The 20,410-nt window shown below is 42.8% G+C and overlaps 1 non-coding gene across 1 annotated transcript; it reads right to left on the reverse strand.

The window, feature by feature from the left end:
- Positions 1–10,280: 10,280 nt before the first annotated feature.
- Positions 10,281–10,387, reverse strand: LOC118855606. The gene has a single exon (XR_005010775.1). It is a non-coding gene; the product is annotated as a U6 spliceosomal RNA (small nuclear RNA).
- Between the last annotated feature and the right edge of the window lie 10,023 nt (positions 10,388–20,410).

Here is a 20,410-nt window from a genome sequence, read left to right on the forward strand (position 1 = left end):
CTGAAACAACTGAACAACAACGATAAGCATCCTATCATTAAAATCTATCCACACTTTTCTGTATTCCTTACAGTAAATACAGTCACTTTGTACTGAATTCATGCACTACAACGTATTTAACCATATTCTGATTGATAGACGTCTACTTTGTTTTCAATTCTTTGCTGACACAAAATGTGCTGATATAAATATTCTGGTATAGATGGACCTGTTTTCTATCTTTGACCTCCTTGAGGTATACGTCTATCGATGGTAACTCTGGGTCAAAGAGTATGATCATTTTAGTCATTTTCATTATTAATTTTTGTTCTAGAATGGTTGGATCAATTCACAGCTCACCGATGGTATATTATTGTTCTTCTATTTCCACAGACCCTCCAACAATGACTAGTCCCACCTTTTGTCAATTTTGTCAACAACACAAACCGCATAGGAAATTTAAATACACCTTTCAGAACAATGCTTCAAGTAGCAGGGTGCACCAACATTGTAGCATGGGTTGATTATCCCCTCTTCCTCTCTTTTACTCTACTCTCTCCCTCTTCCCAGATGGTCTGAAGAGAATGGGAAGAAATGGGGATTGAACAGTTTTGTTTTGTTTTACTTTTAAATATCAAGAGCTTCTTCAGCAGACCAGTCTGTGGAAGCAGAGGAAAGAAGATGCTGTGGACTTCAAATCCACTTCATCTCATCAATAGCAGCCACTAGTTTCAGCTTAATCTAGTCCTCATTGTGTAACTGGGCTTAGCTACTCCCTGATTCCTCCAGGGACCTCATATCCATTGCTATTCAATCCACATTGTGACTCTTCTCTTAATATTTCTGCTTTTCTGCATTTGTTTGTGAGATTTTTATGCTCTAGCATATGGTCAATTTGCGCAAGGGTGCCATGCACAACTGAGAATACTTATATTCTTTTCTATTCCCATTGAATATCCTCCAGAGGTCTATCCTGTATAACTTTTATAAAATTCCATTTATCTCCTTAACTTCCTTCTTGTTTATTTTATGGTTAGATTAGGTTAGGTTATGAAAGGGGTAAAATGAGGTCCACCACTAGCATAGTTTTACTATGTATTTCTTCCTGTAACTCATTTAACTTTTCCTTCAATAATTTGGATGCTATGCTGTTTGATGCATTTGACCCTAATATTTTACTTAAGTTCCTTGAAAGCAGGTGTTCTAGTCTGAGTCTGACCCAGGCCACTCCCTTGATAGTTGACATTGGATATTGGAACAAAATGAGACACTCACAGGTCATTCAATAGGTAACAAAAAGAAATTTACTTAGCCATAGACAGAAAATAATATTCAACAAGGATAAGCACTAGGGCTCCCCAAGCTTATTCAACTAAGCTAAGCTCCCATCTCTGAGTTTGCCATGATAGTCCAGCAGCCAATCACCAAGGAGAGTTCATGAAGCACCTGACAGCTGTTTTATTCTCAGCTAACCAGGAAATTATATCAACAGCCAGAGCCTGTAATGACCTGAACCAATCAAGTCTGGAGGATGGTTCCAAAATTTTTCAAGGAAAAATTAGCCTAACTTGGATAGGTGTAGGTGCAGGTTCTCCACCCCTGGCATAGGGTGTTAAGATATTGCTCCCACAACAGCATGGATTGTTTCATTTTGCCTTTGTATCCCTACTACAGTGCTTGGTCTATAGTAGGCACTTTAAAAATGTCTAGTGATTGATTGCTTTTAGAAAGCTTACTCAATATTTATATGGAGGCAGAAAACCAGTGAATATGAGAACCTAACAAATCTAGCCTTTTTGCATAGAAAGTGCTCTTGATTTGTCTTTTAAATAAGTGGGCAAAGGAATTTTTAAAACATTAAGATGACTTAGAGTCACAAAACCAATACAGCAAAACCCAAGGTTCTAAGGACCAAACTGTATATTGCTGCCTTCCTTTGTGCTTCAGCGTTGTAGTTTTCTTTTAATTTATTTAAATGACAAATTCAAAATAGCATGCCAGGTAGATAAGCTTTATCCATTCATGAAGTAATACTTTCTTTTGTGTAAGATTTCGGCAGTAACCTTAAGCACCATCTGAATCATCCATCGTTACTGGCATCATCATCGTGTTATCATCATTGCCACAGTCATTGTGACCATGCCCATCCCCATCATTGTCACCATTCCCTTCACCACCATCATCACCATCTGCATCGTCCTGGTCATTTTCATCATCAGCATCATCCCCATTGTCATCAACAACATCACTTCAATCATCATGGTCAATGTTACCACTGTTACCGCCAGCATCATCACTAGCGACAGCATCATAGTCAACAACTTCCTTATCATCCCCACTATAGTTGATGTCCACACGCTACTTTAAGGTTTTAAAGGTGCTTTAATTCATTTGATCCTTGTAACCACAAGGTGGGGCCAGTATGCGGGGGGTGTTGTTATAGCATTTACAGCCGACCAAGCTAAAGCTTAGACAGGCTAAGAGAATTGCCAATAGTCACACCGCTACTAAGTGTTGGTGGTGGAATTTGAACCTGGGCCTTACTAAGCATTTTCTAGTCTAACAAAGGGCTTCCCAATGTGAGTACGGCACCTGATTCAGGTGACCAGTCAGCACCAGGGGCCATTTGCAATTATATTGAAACTAAGGCAAATACAAATGCAGATTCCAATTGGATCCTGCTCTGGTTTTCTTGCTTGCCTATTTTTTTATAGAAGGGGGTAGTAAGATAATCATTTCTTCTCTCTCTCTCCCTTACACTGTCTCTCTCTCTCTCTCTCTCTCTCTCTCTCTCTCTCTCTCTCTCTCTCTCTCTGTCTCTCTCTCTCCCCCACCCCACCCCCGTCTGTCTGTCTCTCTCTTTCCCTCTCTCTCTCCCTCTCTCTCTTTCTCTGTATCTCTCTCCCTCTGTATCTCTCTCTCTCTCTCTCTCTCTCTCTCTCTCTCTCTCTCCCTCTTTCTCTCTCTCCCCCACCCCCCTGTCTGTCTGTCTGTCTCTCTCCCTCTCTCTCTCTCTCTCTGTCTGTCTCTCTCTCTCTTCTGTCTCTCTCTCCCTCTCTCTCTCTCTGTATCTCTTTCCCTCCCTCCCTCTCTCTCTCTCTCTCTCTCTCTCTCTCTCTCCCTCCCTCCTTCTCTCTCCCTCTCTCCTTCCCTCCTAGTCCCCCCATCTCTGCTTCTTTTCCTCCTCCCTACTCCCCGCCCCCCGCCAAGTCATTTTAGGAACCTATATTTTGCTACGCCTTCTTCTTGGAAAACTTTCCATTATCCTTCCTGTCTATTCAACCAATTAGCAAACATAGAATACATATAATACAGTCTAATAGAGGCCTTTTGGTGACCATATGCACTTATTTTTTAACTAATAATGGGAAATCTAAGTAAGCAAGAAGGCAACCACTCTTGTAGGAAGATGCATTTGTTTGGGTACTTTGTGGGGCAGATGAAACCACACTGGGTAGGCCCAATCCGTTTTGCCTACATGTTTAATCTGGTCAAATATGGGGCTAGGACAGGGGGGAAGGGATTTGCCCAAGTCTGCATAAGCAGTTAAGTGGCAGAGCCAGGATTCAAGTCTAAGTTGGCTGACCCCAAACCCAGTGCTCTATTCATGATACCAACACATTATCCCTAACTTCCCTTGAAATGCTAATGGTCTAAAATTCTCCATTTTGAATTTCCTTTCCCTATGTTAATGCCTTATCTTTCAAAAAAAAAAAGATTTTGGGGGGGTGCAGAGCCAAGATGGCAGCTGGAAAGCAGGGACTAGCGTGAGCTCCCTGCCAAGTCCCTCCAAAAACCTATAAAAAATGCCTCTGAGACAATTCTAGAACTGCAGAACCCACAAAATAGCAGAGGGAAGCAGGCCTCCAGCCCAGGACAGCCTGCATGGTTGCTGGGTGAAGTCTTTCACGCATGGAGCTGGGAGTGGAGCAGAGAGGAGCAGAGCCCAGGTGGGCCGCATGGACCAACCAGACCAGAAGCCAGGCGGAGCCGGCCCTAGCGCCCTGAATCAGTGAGCTGTGGCAGTTGCCAGACTTCTCAACCCACAAACACCAAAGACAACAGAGAAGAACTGCAGGACCCACAAAATAGCAGAGGCAAGCAGGGCTCTAGCCCAGGACAGCCTGGATGGTCTCTGGGTAAGGTCTATCCCGCATGGAGCTGGGAGCGGAGCAGAGCCCAGCATGGGCAGTGAGGATCAACCAGACCAGGAGCCAGGTGGAGCATGCCCTAGCGCCCTGAATCAGTGAGCTGCAGCAGTTACCAGATTTCTCAACCCACAAACACTGAAGACAACAGAGAAGGTTAGTGGGAAAAGCTGCTGGGGACAGGGGGATAGAGTTCGTGGTTCAGCTACCGCCCCAGGGGCAGCGGAGGTAGGGCAGCTACAGAACTACAGCTGCAGTTGCTTCTGGCTCCAGGCCCACCTGCTGGGAGGAATTAAGTGGCTGATCAGAGCAGGAGTGCAGAGCCTGCTGAAGATCTAAGTCCAGTCCAGGTTGGTGGTTCTTTGGGAAGGAGGAGTGCTGGGGTGGCAAAGCTGGCTGTAATAACTCTGAAATCAACAGCACATCCCCCCATGCTTGGAACGTAGTACTCTTTACTCTCCAAGGAGTCGTACCCCGCTGAAAAATTCAAGGGTCAAGTAAGTTGGCTGGGAACATGGCCAGACAGAGAAAACACACCCAGATTCAGTCTCTGACTTTGGAATCTTTCTTTGGTGACAAAGAAGACCAAAACATACTGCCAGAAGAAGTCAACAAAGTCAAAGAGCCTACAACAAAAGCCTCCAAGAAAAACATGAACTGGTCTCAGGCCATGGAAGAGCTAAAAAAGGATTTGGAAAAGCAAGTTAGAGAAGTAGAGGAAAAATTGGGAAGAGAAATGAGCAGGATACAAGAAAACCATGAAAAACAAGTCAATGACTTGCTATAGGAGACCCCAAAAAATACTGAAAAATATACTGAAGAAAACAACACCTTAAAAAATAGACTAACTCAAATGGCAAAAGGGCTCCAAAAAGCCAATGAGGAGAAGAATGCCTTGAAAGGCAGAATTACCCAAATGGAAAAGGAGGTGCAAAAGACCACTGAAGAAAATACTACCTTAAAAATTAGATTGGAGAAAGTGGAAGCTAGTGACTTTATGAGAAGTCAAGATATTATAAAACAGAACCAAAGGAATGAAAAAGTGGAAGACAATGTGAAATATCTTATTGGAAAAAACCACTGACCTGGAATAGATCCAGGAGAGATAATTTAAAAATTATTGGACTACCTGAAAGCCATGATCAAAAAAAGAGCCTAGATATCATCTTTCAAACTGACCTGATATTCTAGAGCCACAGGGCAAAATAGAAATTGAAAGAATCCACAGATCGCCTCCTCAAATAGATCCCAAAAAGAAATCTCCTGGGAATATTGTCGCCAAATTCCAGAGCTCCCAGATCAAGGAGAAAATATTGCAAGCAGCCAGAAAGAAACAATTTGAGTATTGTGGAAACACAATCAGAATAATCCAAGATCTAGCAGCTTCTACATTAAGAGATCGAAGGGCTTGGAATACGATGTTCCAGAGCTCAATGGAGCTAGGATTAAAACCAAGAATCACCTACCCAGCAAAACTGAGTACATGCTCCAAGATAAAATATGGACTTTCAATAAAATAGAGGACTTTCAAGCTTTATCAGTGAAAAGACCAGAGCTGAATAGAAAATTTGACTTTCAAACACAAGAATCAAAAGAAGCATGAAAAGGTAATCAAGAAAAAGAACAAGAAAAAGAAATTGCAAGGGACTTAGTATAGTTGAACTGTTTTGTTTACATTCCTACATGGAAAGATGATGTGTATGATTCATGAGACCTCAGTATTAGGGTAGCTGAAGGGAATGTGCATATATATATATATGTGTGTGTGTGTGTGTGTATATATGTATATATATGTATATACGTGTGTATGTATGTATATACGTATGTGTATATATATATATATAGAAAGAGAGAGAGAGGGCACAGGGTGAGTTGAATATGAAGGGATGATATCTAAAAGAAATAGAATCAAATTAAGGGATGAGAGAGGAATATATTGAGAGAGGGAGAAAGGGAGAAAGGGAGAGATAGAATGGGGTAAATTATCTTGCATAAAAGTGGCAAGAAAAAGCAATTCTGTCAGAAGAGAAGAGAAGGCAGGTGAGGGGGAATGAGTGAATATTGCTCTCATCAGATGGGACCTGAGGAGGGAATACCATATACACTCAACTGGGTATCTTACCCACAGGAAAGAAGGAAGAAGATAAAAAAGCAGGGGTGATAGAAGGGAGGGCAGATGGGGGAGGAGGTAATCAAAAACAAACACTTTCGAAAAGGTACAGGGTCAAGGGAGAAAATTCAATAAAGGGGGATAGGTTAGGAAAAAGCAAAATATACTTAGTCTTTCACAACATGAGTACTGTGGGAGGGTTATACACAATGATACGCATGTGGCCTATGTTGAATTGCTTGACTTCTTAGGGAGGGTGGGTGGGAAGGGAAGAGGGGAGAGAATTTGGAACTCAAAGTTCTAAAAACAGATGTTCACAAACAAAAAAAAATGTTTTTGCATGCAACTAGAAAATAAGATACACAGGCAATGGGGCATAGAAATTTATCTTGCCCTACAAGAAAGGAAGGGAAAAGGGAATAGGAGGGGAGTGGGGTGACAGAAGGGAGGGCTGACTGGGAAACAGGGCAACCAGAATATATGCCATCTTGGAGTGGGTGGGAGGGTAGAAATGGGGAGAAAATTTGTAATTCAAACTCTTGTGAAAATCAATGCTGAAAACTAAATATATTAAATAAATTAAATTTTAAAAAAAGATTTTTACTTTTAAAATCTAAGGCTTCAGTGAAGTATATTACATTTCTCAAAAGTCCTCTTTCAGGAGGGGACATAGGGAAAGAAAAGATGGAAGTGGCAAAGTATCTGTTTCTCATCTTATGCTTCTGGGTATGGAGGGAAACAAAAACCAGACTCTGTAAGAAGACAGCCTGAATCCCTGATGTTTCTTCATCTCCAATGGTGGTTTTATTTCTTAATTATATGTCCAAATTAAGTGGGAAGGAAAGACCTTTCTGTCTTGTATCTGGTCTACTATGCCACCATATAATTAATATTTGCAACACAGACTTTTTATACTCTAATGAAATTTTTATGGAGTTGTGATTTTATCAGTGCAGATTATGATCCCTCTGGGCCTTTTCATCCTGTGTGATCCTTCTTCATGTTCTCCTGGAAGCATTCCATAGAGAATCAAACCAGCATACTGGGGGCTTTCCTCTGGTTCTTTTATTATTATAATATGTATACCAGCACAACCGTACTGTGCCTGTCCACCCTAAGGCCAATTCAGTTTGGTGAATTCCTTCCTAGAGCCTCTGTATCATGAGAAGGCCCAGCCACAATGCTCACTCTTCTTTCCCAGTTCTCCTTCCAGCATACTCCATGACCACCTCCAATACTAGATGCCTACCCCATCCCTTTCGAGCTCCCCTTTCTGTTTGTCTCCCCCTTTTAGAGTGTAAATTCCTTGAGAGCCAGGAGGAGGGACAGTATTGTTTTCTTGGTTTTGTATCTCCACTGCTTAGCACGGTGCCTGGAACAATAATGACCTAGTCATGTTTGGGGAAGAATACTTCTTCCTCCAGACTCTCCCTCTCTCGCTATCACTCAGCAACCTACAGAGGTAAGTGAGAGTACTTTGTACAAAGTAAGTACAAGGTCAGAGTACTTCAAAGTTCACTCAATGCACATTCATCATCCAGTCCAGATTCTGGCAGCTGTTATCTCTCCAGTATATTCTCATTATCAGTGAGTTCAATGCCTGGCTCACAGTCTTTATTTTTATTTTTAAAAAGAATGGTGAAGACGTGGGTATGTTTGTAGGCAGCAGAGAACTCCTTCCCCAAATCCTTCCCCCATTCTAGATTACATCAGCAAACACATAACATTCTCTTAAATATTGTAAGTATCCATTTCCTTAATGCACTCAACTCCATTCAGCTATACAAAGACATTGTCACATCCTCAGTCTTACCATTGCCCACAAGTGTTCCAGTGTCATGTTCAAGAACTCTGGCCATCTTTTATCTCACCTTTTATCTTTCCATCTCCCCCAATGCTCCACAACTCTAAAACCCATCCTTTGTCCTCATCATTCCCCCCTTCCCTCCACCATCAGCGCTACCCCAGGTCATCTCCCCTTGCTTTGGGCATACTCTTCCCCCTTTTCAATTTTGGCTCCTTGGTGAACCAGTTCAACTCTACACTATCCCCTACTCTTGAGTTCTTTGCTGTTTTGTCTGATGGCCAGTCATACTTTGTTAAAACCCAGCTTTGGATTATTCCCACCATTCACCTCCTTTACTCCTATTCATGTACTGTTGGAACTGGAGCAAATCCTGAAACCATGCTGACTGTGACCACTACCAATTTATTCAAGCTAATCTCAACTGCACCCTTATTACAGCAAATACTCTCTTCCTACCTAATTGATTCCCTAACCCATTCACCATAGCAGTTGTTCCAAAGTCTTCTGTCTTCAGCCCTTCCCTATCACTACTTCCCTCCACCTTCTCTGCTAAGGACTTTACCTCTTATTTCACTGAGACATATTGAGGCCATTTGCCAAAAGCTCCCTCCCTCTTTACCCCTTCCTCTCCTCCTCCCATCCCTCTGACATCACCCGCTCCCCCCCATCTCCTTCATTCTAGTCTCTAGTGATGAGGTAGCCCTTCTGCTTGCCAAGGCCAACCCCTTGATCTCATTCCTCCCCATCCGTTCCAGTAGATTATCTCATCCCTTCCTGTCTTCTCCAGCAGATTGCCCCCCATAAAAGCATGATCTCTTCCTTCTCTGCTGCCTATAAACATACCCATGTCTCTACCATTCTTTTAAAAAAAATTTGTATTGCTATATTTGCTCTTACATTGCCCCAAATTTCCCCAGTATCCTCCAGCCTTACCCCCACCCCTGAACTGTCCTATATAACAAATAATATTTTTAAGGAAAGAAAGAAGAAAGAGAAAAAAATTACCAAAACTGATCAATGCATCAAAAAAGTCTGAAAATGCATGCAACAATCCCCATCTGTGCATCTCTCACTTCCTCAATGGCGGGGGACTTGGGGGGGGGCGGTGTCTTCTCTTATCTCTTCTTTGGTCTGAGCTTGTTCTTTGTAATTTTGCAACATTCCCTTTTGACTGTCTAGTGGCGGCTGTTCTTTCCATTTCCATCGTTGTAGTCATTGTGTATATCGTTTTCTTGGCTCTGCTTCATTCTCCATTAGTCCGCCTTCGTCCTCTCATGCTTCTCCATATTCATCATATCTGTCAGCACAGCAATGTTCCATCACATTCATGTACTGCTGCTTAACCGTTCCCTGATTGATGGGTAGCTACTCTGTTTCCAATTCTTTGCTATTACCAAAGTACTACTAGAAATATTTTGGGAAACGTGGGCACTTTCTTCTTCTTTTTTTTTCTTTTCTTTTAACATTTTACTTTTTTCCTATTACACATAAAAACAATTTTTTAACATTCGTTTTTCTTTTTAAATTTTGAGTTCCAAATTCTCTCCTTCCCTCCTTCTCCCCACTTACTGAAACGGCAAGCAATTTGATACAGATTATACATGCACAGTCATGCAAAACATATTTCCATATTAGTCATGTTGTGAAAGAAAACATAGACCAACCCCCCCACCCCACCCCCCCCCACACACAAAGTAAAAAAAAAAATAGTATACTTAAATCTGCATTCAGACTCCATCAGTTCTTCCCTGCAGGTGGATGGAATTTTTCATCATGAGTCTTTCAGAATTGTCTTGGATCATCATATTGCTGAGAATAGCTAAGTCATTCACACTTGATCACTGTACAATATTGCTGTTACTGTGTACAATGTTCTCCTGGTTCTGCTCGCTTCACTTTGTATCAGTTCACATAAGTCTTTCCATGTTTTTCTGAAAGCATTTTGCTTGTTATTTCTTATAGCATAATAGTATTCCACTGCAATCATAGACCACAACTTGTTCAGCCATTCCCCAATTGATGAGCAGCTCTTCAATTTCTCATTTTTTGCCATCACAAAAAGAGCTGCTGTAACTATTTTTGTACAAATAGACCCTTTTCCCTTTTTAATTTTTATCTCTTTGGAATACAGACCTAGTAGCGGTATTGCTGGGATGAAAGGTTGATTGCCCCTTGGGCACAGTTCCAAATTGCTCTTCAGAATGGTTGGATCAGTTCACAATTTCACCAACAGTGCAAAAATATGGAATGCTTCACAACTCTGCATGTCATCCTTGCGCAGGGGCCATGCTAATCTTCTCTGTACCATTCCAATTTTAGGATATGTGCTGACAAGGAGAGCACAGACACTTGCTTCCTATCAGTCACCTTGGATATATGCTTAGTAATGATATCTCTGGGTTGAAGGGTATGGATATTTAATCACTTTATTTGTTTAATTCTAAGTTACTTTCCAAAATGGTTGCATTGGCTCATAGCTTCACCAACAATGCACCTAGAGCACCCATCTTTCCACAATTCTCCAATATCGCCTCTTCCTGTCTTTTGTCATACCAATTTGATGGATTTGAAGTGAAACCTAGGGTAGTTTTGACTTGTATCTCTCTTATTAGTGATTTGGAGCATTCTTTCATACAGTTTCTGACACTTTTGGAAGTCTTCGAGATATATTGGTTCATATCCTTTGCCCTTTTATCTACTGGGGAATGATTTTTTGGTTTCAGATACACATGCACACATATACATACATGTACATATGTGTGCATGCACACATATATAATGTATACATTTACAACAATTGTCTGTACATCTTACATACCAAATCCCTAAGAATCTCTTTTACATCTTCTTCGATCTGGCTTCCAGACTTATCATTTAACTGAAGCTGCTCTGATGGCCTCTTAATTGTCCAATCTGATGACCTCTTCTCCATCCTTACCCCTCTTGACCTCCCTGAAGCATTGGACACAGTTGTCACTTTCTCTTCATAGATACTTCTCTTCTTTGGGTTTTCCTGACTATGCTTCCCCTTGGTTCCACTCTTACTTGTCTCAGCCTCTTTTACTGCATTTTCTGGAGCTGTAGGCATCCCAAGGCTCTATCCTGCGCCCTTTCCTCTGTTCTCTCTCTACTGTCTTCCTTGTGATGTCATCAGTTTCCATAGAATCATCATGATGCTTATGCTTCCCAGATCTATTCACCCGGCCTGAGTCTCTCTTCAGGGCTCCAGACACAGATCCTCAAATACCTGTTGGACATTTCCAAGTGAATGCCCCTCAGGCATCTTAAACTCAGCATGCCCCAAAGAAAACTCATTCTCTTTCCTCCTCCCTGACCTTCCCCTCACCCCAATGTCCCTGTTATTGTTGAGGGTATCGCCATCCTTCCAGTTATCCAGGTCCCAAACCTTGGTGTCATCCTCTGCTCCTTCCTTTCATACATCCCACGTGGCCAATCCAACTTGTCTTTTCTTTCTCCACACCATCTCTCCCTGATTCCTTTTTTCTGCTCATATAGCCAGCCAGTCTGGGCCCTCCCATGGACTATTTCATTGATCTCCCTGTCTCAGGTCTCTCTCCATTGTGATCTACCCTCTACCCAAGCGATTTTCCTAAAGTGTAGATGTGACTGTATCATCCTCCTACTCAATAAATTACGATGCCTCCCTATTACCTCCAGGATCAAATAGCAAGTCCTTCTTTTTTCTTTCTGGCATTTCACTCCCTTTACAACCTGGTCCTTTCCTACCTTTTCATCTTCTTCCATTCTACTCCCCTCTCTCCACTCTGTGATCCAGCCGTACTGGCCTCTTTGCTGATCCTTTCACACAAGATCTCTCAACTCTTTGCTTTTGTATCAGCTGTTCCCCATGCCTGCTAGCCTCTCTCTCCCAGCATTCAATTCTTAGAATTTCATCTTCTTTTAAGACTCTTATACGCCCTCCAGGAGGCCTTTCCCGGTCCTCCAGCTGCTGGTTCCATCTCCTCTAAAGTTACCTTGCATCTGCTCCATACATCTCGAATGGTCTGATTTATATGTGGTGTCCCCTACACTCAGCCCCTTCCCTTTATAACGTAAACTCCAATAAGGCAGGGACTGTTTTTTGCTTCGAGTTTAAACTGTCTGGGTTCAGCCTTGGTAGGTATCTCTTATCAAATTACTCATCAGCTTGTGGCTCCATCCAGTGTTTCTCTTGGCAGCATTCACATTTCTTTCTAGTTGAGATCTGTTCCTACCTGGCCTCAATGATATCAACCTGGTCCTTAACAAGGAATGAACCTTGTAAACCTCTAAGGACAATCGTCCTTTTTGGCACCAATGTTCTCCTGGTGATGCTAAACGGTGGGGAAACATCCAAGTCCACAATCTGGGAAGAAGCAGAGGTTCCTGTGATCCAAAAGAGAAACGGACAGATGCGTGAGGACTTTCATTCTATGGCCCCTCATTTCTACCAATGAAGTATGTAGAAGAGGGGAAAAATGGCATCAGAATGGAAACGTGTGATTAGAAATGGAGAAGAAAAAAGTCACGTATGAAGAACATAATCGAACTGAAGGCCTTAGAAGGCTTCCAGCATGTTTGATCAATTGCTCACCAAGCATTTATTAAGCATTTACTATGTGCCAGGCACTGTGTTAAGTGCTGAGTAAGAAAGGGATTGGGTCTGTGATTTCACTGTACAGGAAACTCTCAGGAGAGGGAACCCCTCCACCAATGCAGGCTGACACCTTCTCTGCTATTTATATTCCTAGAGAGCTGCCTAGAACACCCAAGAGTTTTACTCACTCATCCAGGGTCTGACAACCAGGCAGGATATGTTGGAGGCAGGACCTGGGTCCAGCAATGTGCTGGCCTGGAGGGCAGATCTCTATCCACAATGCCACACTACCTCTCAGAATGCTAGGAATATGAGAAAAAAAAAAGAAAAACAGTTCCTGCTTTCCAGAAGCTTAAATTCAAAGACTGAAAACCAACTTGTATGCAGTGTAATGTAGTGTGACCCCAATGTGTATGTGTGTGTCCACACATACATACACACATGTGCAAAAGGGGAAAACAACATGCGTATGCACACACACATACACACGCACACATATACAAAGAGACAGGCTGTAGATAATATATGCTGTGTGTATGTATAGGTTGTTCTACATATTCATACATATGCATATATATTGAACTGGGGAAAACAATTTATATGTGTACATATAAACATATACAATATATTTTTAAAAACATAGAATATACCCTAGATTGAATACATACAAATTATTTCACATGTTCATAGATATTCAAGTAGTGAAAAGCAAGTTATGTATATACGCTATACTATAGATTTGTAAGTGGGTTTCATATATTCAATTGGGGGAATAACGTATATACTGTATTATGCATGCTATAGATGGAATGTTCTCATATATTCACATACAAATGGGGCAATAACACATATACTATAAAATATTACATATAGGGAAAATAAACTGTTTGTATGTACTCTATATAATAGATGAAGATAGATATATATTGTAGTTTTATATATTCACATATATTCAAATATGGAAAATTTCTATATCAAATATGTAACATGCAATCTGCTATATATCATATATGTATATCTGTATATAGTTTCCCCTATTTGAACATCTATGAATGTATGTATATGTATATTCAGACACACATATACCATACACACACATATGTATATGCTCACCCCAATCTTGCTATTTCAGCACATACAAGATTCATACGGAGTAGATACAAGGAAGCCTGAGAGGGGAAGTGGCAGTATTCATGGGAAAATATAGGCAAGTCACTCAGGGTGAGGTGTGGGAGGCTCATGATGAGCACCACTGAAGGACATAGCTAAATCAATGAAGTAATGTTTCCATTAAAGCAAAAAAAAATCGTGAGAACAATACTAGAAATAGTAGAAGGTGATTTTTAAAAATAAGTGCCCAGTAACTACATCATTTGCCTCAAGCACGTAAATCGGGCCGTAAACAGTGTTTATGAAATAATTTATTTACAATCAAACTCTTCACACAAGTGAAATGCCTACGTTATTTCCTGCCTTCTCAATGCAATGATTCAGCCCACAAAATCTAAGCCTATAGACCTATGGGTTAGTAATAATAGCATTTGATCCTGGCATCTTCTCTAGAAAACAAGCCCGGACAGCATGGTTTGTCTACCCTCTGTGTGGGCTGGACGATGGAGAACAAGGCTGCCCTTGTTTCTGAGAGGAAGAGCATGGTAAGTTGGCTGCCCTCTGCTTCAGAGGATGGAGGCTTGAGGGATCTCTGAGGAAAAGCAGGACGAGGCGGCCAGTGCTGCCTCCATTAGCGGCATCAGGGAGGCAGACTAGGTAATGGAATTCAGGTGACCCTGGAGGTCTGCTCCGTGTGAGAACAAAGGCATAGATGAAACGAAGACAAAGACTGAGGTTCTGAATAGACACTGGGCGTTTAGCAGGGATGATGACAACATCTTGTCACAGGGGAAGGAAGCTGGCTTTGGAATCAAGGGCATGAGGGCAAAATCCAGCTCCGACATTGACCAGCTATTTGAGCTTGGGCAAGTCACCCACCCTCTGGCCCTGTGATGCTGCCTCCGGGGCCTCGGTGGGATGGGACTCCTCTGCCAGAGAGTGAGGAGAGCAAGCATCACAGGCACTTGCTGCCGGCAGCGAGGAGATGCCCCAGAGTCAGAAAGATCTGAGAGTGCCTCACACAGCCGGCTGTGTGACCCTGGGCAAGTAACTTGGACAAGCCTATCTCAGTTTCCCCTGATTCATAGGGTTGTAGTGAGCTTCAAATGAGGTTACATATGTAAAGTGCTTTGTATAACAAAAATATATTTCTCTAGCACGTCTATGTAATGCAAGTGTATTTATATTGTAGAGTTGTGTATATTGTTATACTTACACACTTATTAAATGTATTTAATAGATAATAAACATTTATTAACTGCCTACTTAGCACAGGACCTGTGCTGACCTCTGGAAATGTAAATAGAAACGATACGGTCCCTGGCCTCAAAGAGCTCTTTCCTCTTTCTATCTCTGTCTCTTTTTGTCTGTGTCTCTCTGTCTCCTTATCTTTGTCTCTGCACGCATATACATATACATAAATGCATACATGTTATCTATCACATATATGATGTATGTAGCTGTATCATGTATAGCATTGCTATATGTAAAGGTCAGCTATTATTCCAGTCTTCTTCCCACTTCCCTGATTTGGGCTTTCATTGCCGTGCCTATCTACCACGTACCAAATGGCCTTTGGGAGTAGCTGTGGCCCAAAGATTCACCAGTCTGAATCCAACCTGATCATGGAACAATCCACTTCTAGTGAGGCTGGTTCTCAGTTGATGGACTTGAAGCCTTTCCAGTCTGAGAAAACCTGCCAGAGCTTGGGATGTGCTTGGGATCTGAACCTTTGAGAGTCCAGGCTCCTCTCCTGGGAGTACTGGGCCCTGGAGCAGTTTGGGCAATTTCCCAATATCAGGGACAAGGCACGACCCCCAACCAAGGCACTTGTATGTGTTTTGTCCTCACTTAGGACCAGAGGATTGATGGTGGGATCACAGTGCTCAAGCCACAAGAGGCCTCAGGGTCCTCTAGTCCAGGCCTCTCCTTTTACAGTTGAAGAAACTGAGGCTTGGAGAGGATAAGTGATTTGCCAAGATCACACAGACAGCAAGTGGTGGACTTGGGGTTCTAATCTCGGTCCTCTGACTTTACATCCTAGGTTCTTACCTGCATCGATGCTGTTTAAGCCCAGGAGATCGGAAGTGCCTTGAGGAGAGACATTTCACTTTTGTCTTTCTGTTCCCAAAGCCTAGCACGGCTCCTGGCACACAGTCAGTGCAAAATCAATGCTTCTGTATTGACTTAAACTGACAAGTCAATGGACTGGACCTCGGACAAGTCACTTAATTGCTTTGGGCCTCAGTTTCCTCATTTGTAAAATTGGAATAATAATAACACCTCCCTCCCAGGATTATTGTGAGGGCCCAATGAGATATTTGTAAAGTCTCTGCAGACTTAAAGTGCCATGGAAATACTGGGTATTATTTTGTCATTAGGAATCGTGTTAGTACTATTGGAAAAGGACGGCAAATCAGAACTGAAACTAAAAGCGGGCATTAGTCCTGTTCTTTTGATTTGGCTTCCACAGGACCAAGACAAGCCAAGAAATGTCTGTTAGTCTTTCAGGGTGTGAAGACAAGATTTCTGTCTCTTTAGGTCCGTCTGCCTTTGTTGTTTATTGCTAAAGTATAATTAAACTTGTAAACCAAAAAAAAAGAGAACTATGTGAGGGTGGAGATTGAGGGCGAGGGATGTGGAACAATTGAGTTCATTGGATAAAAAGGGTCCTTACAAAATACAGCCTGTCTCCCCTGAAGTGGGAGGTCTGACATTAGCCATGATATACACATTCTTTTCAAAATACATCATGGAGTCCATTTAAAATGGCAAATTCCTGACTCCAGCACAGAAATAGAGAGTCACATTCGTTTCTGTCACCAGTTCAGTTGTCCCCTGGCAGATGTCCTTGGGAAAGCTGCCAGACTCACAATCAAGCCTTCTGAAGTCACAGAATTACAGCTTGTGGTCATGGAAACAGGCCAGGATGCATGGATGGATACATGAATAAAAGAATGAAATAAAAAAAAGCATTTATGAAGCGCTTACTACATACTTCCCCGCCCCCTCCATTGAATTTTTTTAATTAGGTAAAGAGGCCATTCTCTGCCTCATTTCTTATCTAGCCTTAATCATTGAATGGGTGTTGCCTCAGTCAAACTGAGACCTGGGAAAGATCTTAGTTTAAAAATGCCAAGGTCTCCCACTGCATCCAGGGTCGTCTCCAGTCATCCTGATCTATATCTTGCCCCTGGACCCAGATGGCTCTGGAGGAGGGAGTAAGGTTGGTGACCTTGCACAGCCCTTCCTCACTTAAAGCCAGTTCACTTGCAAGTCAAGGCATCGCCTCCCTGATGCCATGTTCCTCTTCAAGAAGGAAAGACAAACAACAGCAACTGTATACTGGGCACTCTGCTGGGGATGACAGAACAAATAAGCTGTATAGCCTGCCTCCAAGGAGTTTATACTCTAATGGAAAGACAGTGTTCATTATGGGAAGGGGGTAGTGTTGGGGAGGGGAGAGGGAAAGGGTGCAGGCACGGTGGCATGACTTGGAGATAGCCCTGAAATAGCGTGGTGGACCTGGGTCAGGGTATGCTGGTAAATGTTTAAAAACTAGCTCCAGGGTGGGGGAGGGGGGATGGAAGTTTGATCTGCACTGGTAAGATTTTCTTGCTTAAGTCTAGATAATGGATAAAAATAAAGGAAGCCTTGATTTGTCACTTGCCATACATAGTTACACCAAAAATTTAACTGTGGGTTCTGCTGAGCCTGTAAGAGCTGGCTCTGACTCACTCCGGGTGAGACAGACTCAGCACTCAGAGCCCACAGTCCCAGTCCTGGTAGAAAGAGAAGAGACAGACAGAAGAAGTCTGCCACTGATTCCCTGGGGGATCTGGGGCAATCGCTGCATGATTGTGGGCCTTAGTGCCTCGTCGGTCTGTGCCTCCCGGTTCTCCATCTCATCTTCGTCCTTCCCACAACACCCTAGTCCTCAGGCCCCCTCTGTTCTCCCAGGACATTGTCCCTGCTCCACCTCATTTTCTTCCCTTCCCAGTCTCAATTCAGTTGTTATACATTTCAGCCTTACATTGTCCTCTGACTCCTTCGACCCGCCTGACCTCAAGGCTGATGCCTCGCCAAACAACCCCCAACCCTGGGCGACTCCCACCACCTTCCTCTGCTCCTAACCACAGACTGCTGAATCCAGTTATTAGAAGTCACGTAGGATGATGTATTTTATACGATTGTTTTAATATTTTTTTTAAACTAGGCCCTCATTTCTGCCCAGAAATCCTTTTACTGTCTAAGAGCTTCCCTTCCCACAATAGCTATTCTGTTCAAACCTCCTCCTACACCTCCTCACCCCACTCTCTCTGCAAAGGACCTAGCCTACATTACTGGGAAGGCCAAGTTATGTGGTACGATGTCCCTCCTCTTCCTTACTCCATACCACAGAATCGTCCTCCATGTTGTCCTCCTTGGTTCCAGTCTCTGGGGAACAGGTGGGTCCTTCTCATTTTCTAGTCCTGGCTCCTCATCCCTTCTCTCCTTCCCTTCTTATCATCCCTTCTCTTTCTCCCAACTTCAATCTCTCTTTATCCACTTGACCAGATGCCCCTCATTCTTTAAAAACAAGACGAGAAACTTGTACTTGACCAGCTGTACTTCTTAGCACCTGTATGATCTTGGACGATCACATGGCCTTAGTTTTCTCATCTGAAAAGTGGGCAAGGTTGGGTTCCTTTCCTCTCTAAAGTGAGGATCCAGCTAGCTGTTTCAACAATTTGGCTAGCAGCTGCTGTGGCGGCAAAAGACCAACATGAGCCCAACAACAAGAACGCTGCCAAAGCCCAGGTTCTTTTGATCTGCTTTACTAAGAAAAGCAACGTTAAGGGGTTGACAAGTTTACCTTAATCCAGCATACAAATATCACTCACTTAGTTCGGGGAAAAAAGTCAGCACCCTGAACTTCAGAGCAAATACAAATACAAAGACACATTAGAAACAGACCAAATCACAATTCATAGTTGCCAAAAAGCATCAATATCTGAGCTCACAAGCCAGGGAGCTCAACAGCGCCACTCCTCCTGTGGTTCAAAGCTCTGAGAAAGAGAAAGCCAGCCCCTGGTTTTATATCTTTTTCAGGGTCAAGGATGAGTCATACATGTGTCTCACCCACGTGACCTAAAATCATCACAAAGAGGCGACATAAACCCACGTGGCCTAAAAGCCTCTGATGTCCCAAACATGCTACTCAAACCCAGGAGGTCACCGAGGACTCCCAATCTAATCAAGGAAACAAAGGCCAAACTCTTCAAGGACACTTCATTGAACTGAGTGCTAAGAGCCCATTTTGATTGCCAACACACTATCGTGCCCTTGTCTCCCTTTCATTTGTAAGATCCTAGAAATAGCCCAGTTTTGCACAGTCCAAATAACTGCTGGTTCAGTTTGCTTGTAAAAGAGCTGGACCAGGCTTGGCCAATGCTCCTGTTGGAAGCAGTCCCATCTCCAAGAGCTCCCAAGTACTTGTTGAGAACTTCTCCACTGCTTTAGGGAGTATGGAGGGTAAGACCTAGGATGTTCGGACCTCTCAAACTTCCAAGGTCACCTCCGTGCCTGGCGATATGCCTCTTGGGGTAGCATTTGCCTAAAAGGAAAGGACAAACAGAAAAGATGCAGCCCCAATCCAGGCTCAGGCTCGCCAAGACAGGATATGTGCTCTGTATGGCATGTGATGACAGCCATATGGAAGCCAGGATGGGTGATGGGGCAAGGTGTCCCTTCTCCTGACCCCCTCTTAGGAAGCCATGTGAAAGAGTTTTGACACAATCCTCTGCTGGAAAGAAAGAGAGGCCTGAGGTGGGAGGGTGGCCCTTATCTTGTGTCAAGGCTCAGCTTAGGCGCCCCTTCCTCCATGAACCCACTCTGTTGCTAGGGAGTTTCCTCCCCTTGTATTTACTTGTATTTGTACTCTCCCCCCACAGAATACAAGCTCCTTGAGGATGAGGACTGCATTGATTTTTTTCCTTGTACCCTGACTACCTGACAGGTCCTTATTGAATATTTGTTGAAGGCATTTCAATTTTTCCCTAACTACATATTTGCTGACATGCTAGTGGGAAAAAAAGTTCTGCAAATTTTGACATGATTTTCTATTGCTGTGTCAATTCAAACCATCATCTTCCATTATCCTGAAGCCTCCAAAGACAGCATAGTGATATAATGGGGCACCCTAGAGAACTTGGCCCATGGGCAGGGGTGGGGGAGGGGAGACAGCTTCAACCCACCCTACCTCACTTTCCAAGCCCAACTGTTTTCAACCTATCAGTGACCATATTGCTCAGGCACTTCTACTGTTTCCTTCATAAACCCTCAGGCATTCTAAGAGAAAATTGTTAAGAATTCCCTTAGCAAATGCCCATTAAATATTCCCTTCAGACAACAAAAAATCACCTTCACCTTAAATATGCCCTATGCTGTAGGCAAATAAATACAACTTTCTCAATGCTTACTCCTTTTCATTTTTTTTATCAGGCACAAGTATTAGACTGTATTGTCTGTTTTCTAAATGTTTAAAACTCTCTAAGAAATGCACTGAGTGGCAGAAGTCCACATTTCCCTCCAGAGAAGAGCTGAAACAGTGTACCTCCTTCCTTTCCTTGGAGAGGTGGAGGGCTCTGGGTGTGGAATGGTGCATACACGTTTAGCCA

The sequence above is a fragment of the Trichosurus vulpecula genome, chromosome 6 (genome assembly GCF_011100635.1).
Source record: "Trichosurus vulpecula isolate mTriVul1 chromosome 6, mTriVul1.pri, whole genome shotgun sequence".
NCBI classification, from domain to species: Eukaryota; Metazoa; Chordata; class Mammalia; order Diprotodontia; family Phalangeridae; genus Trichosurus; species Trichosurus vulpecula.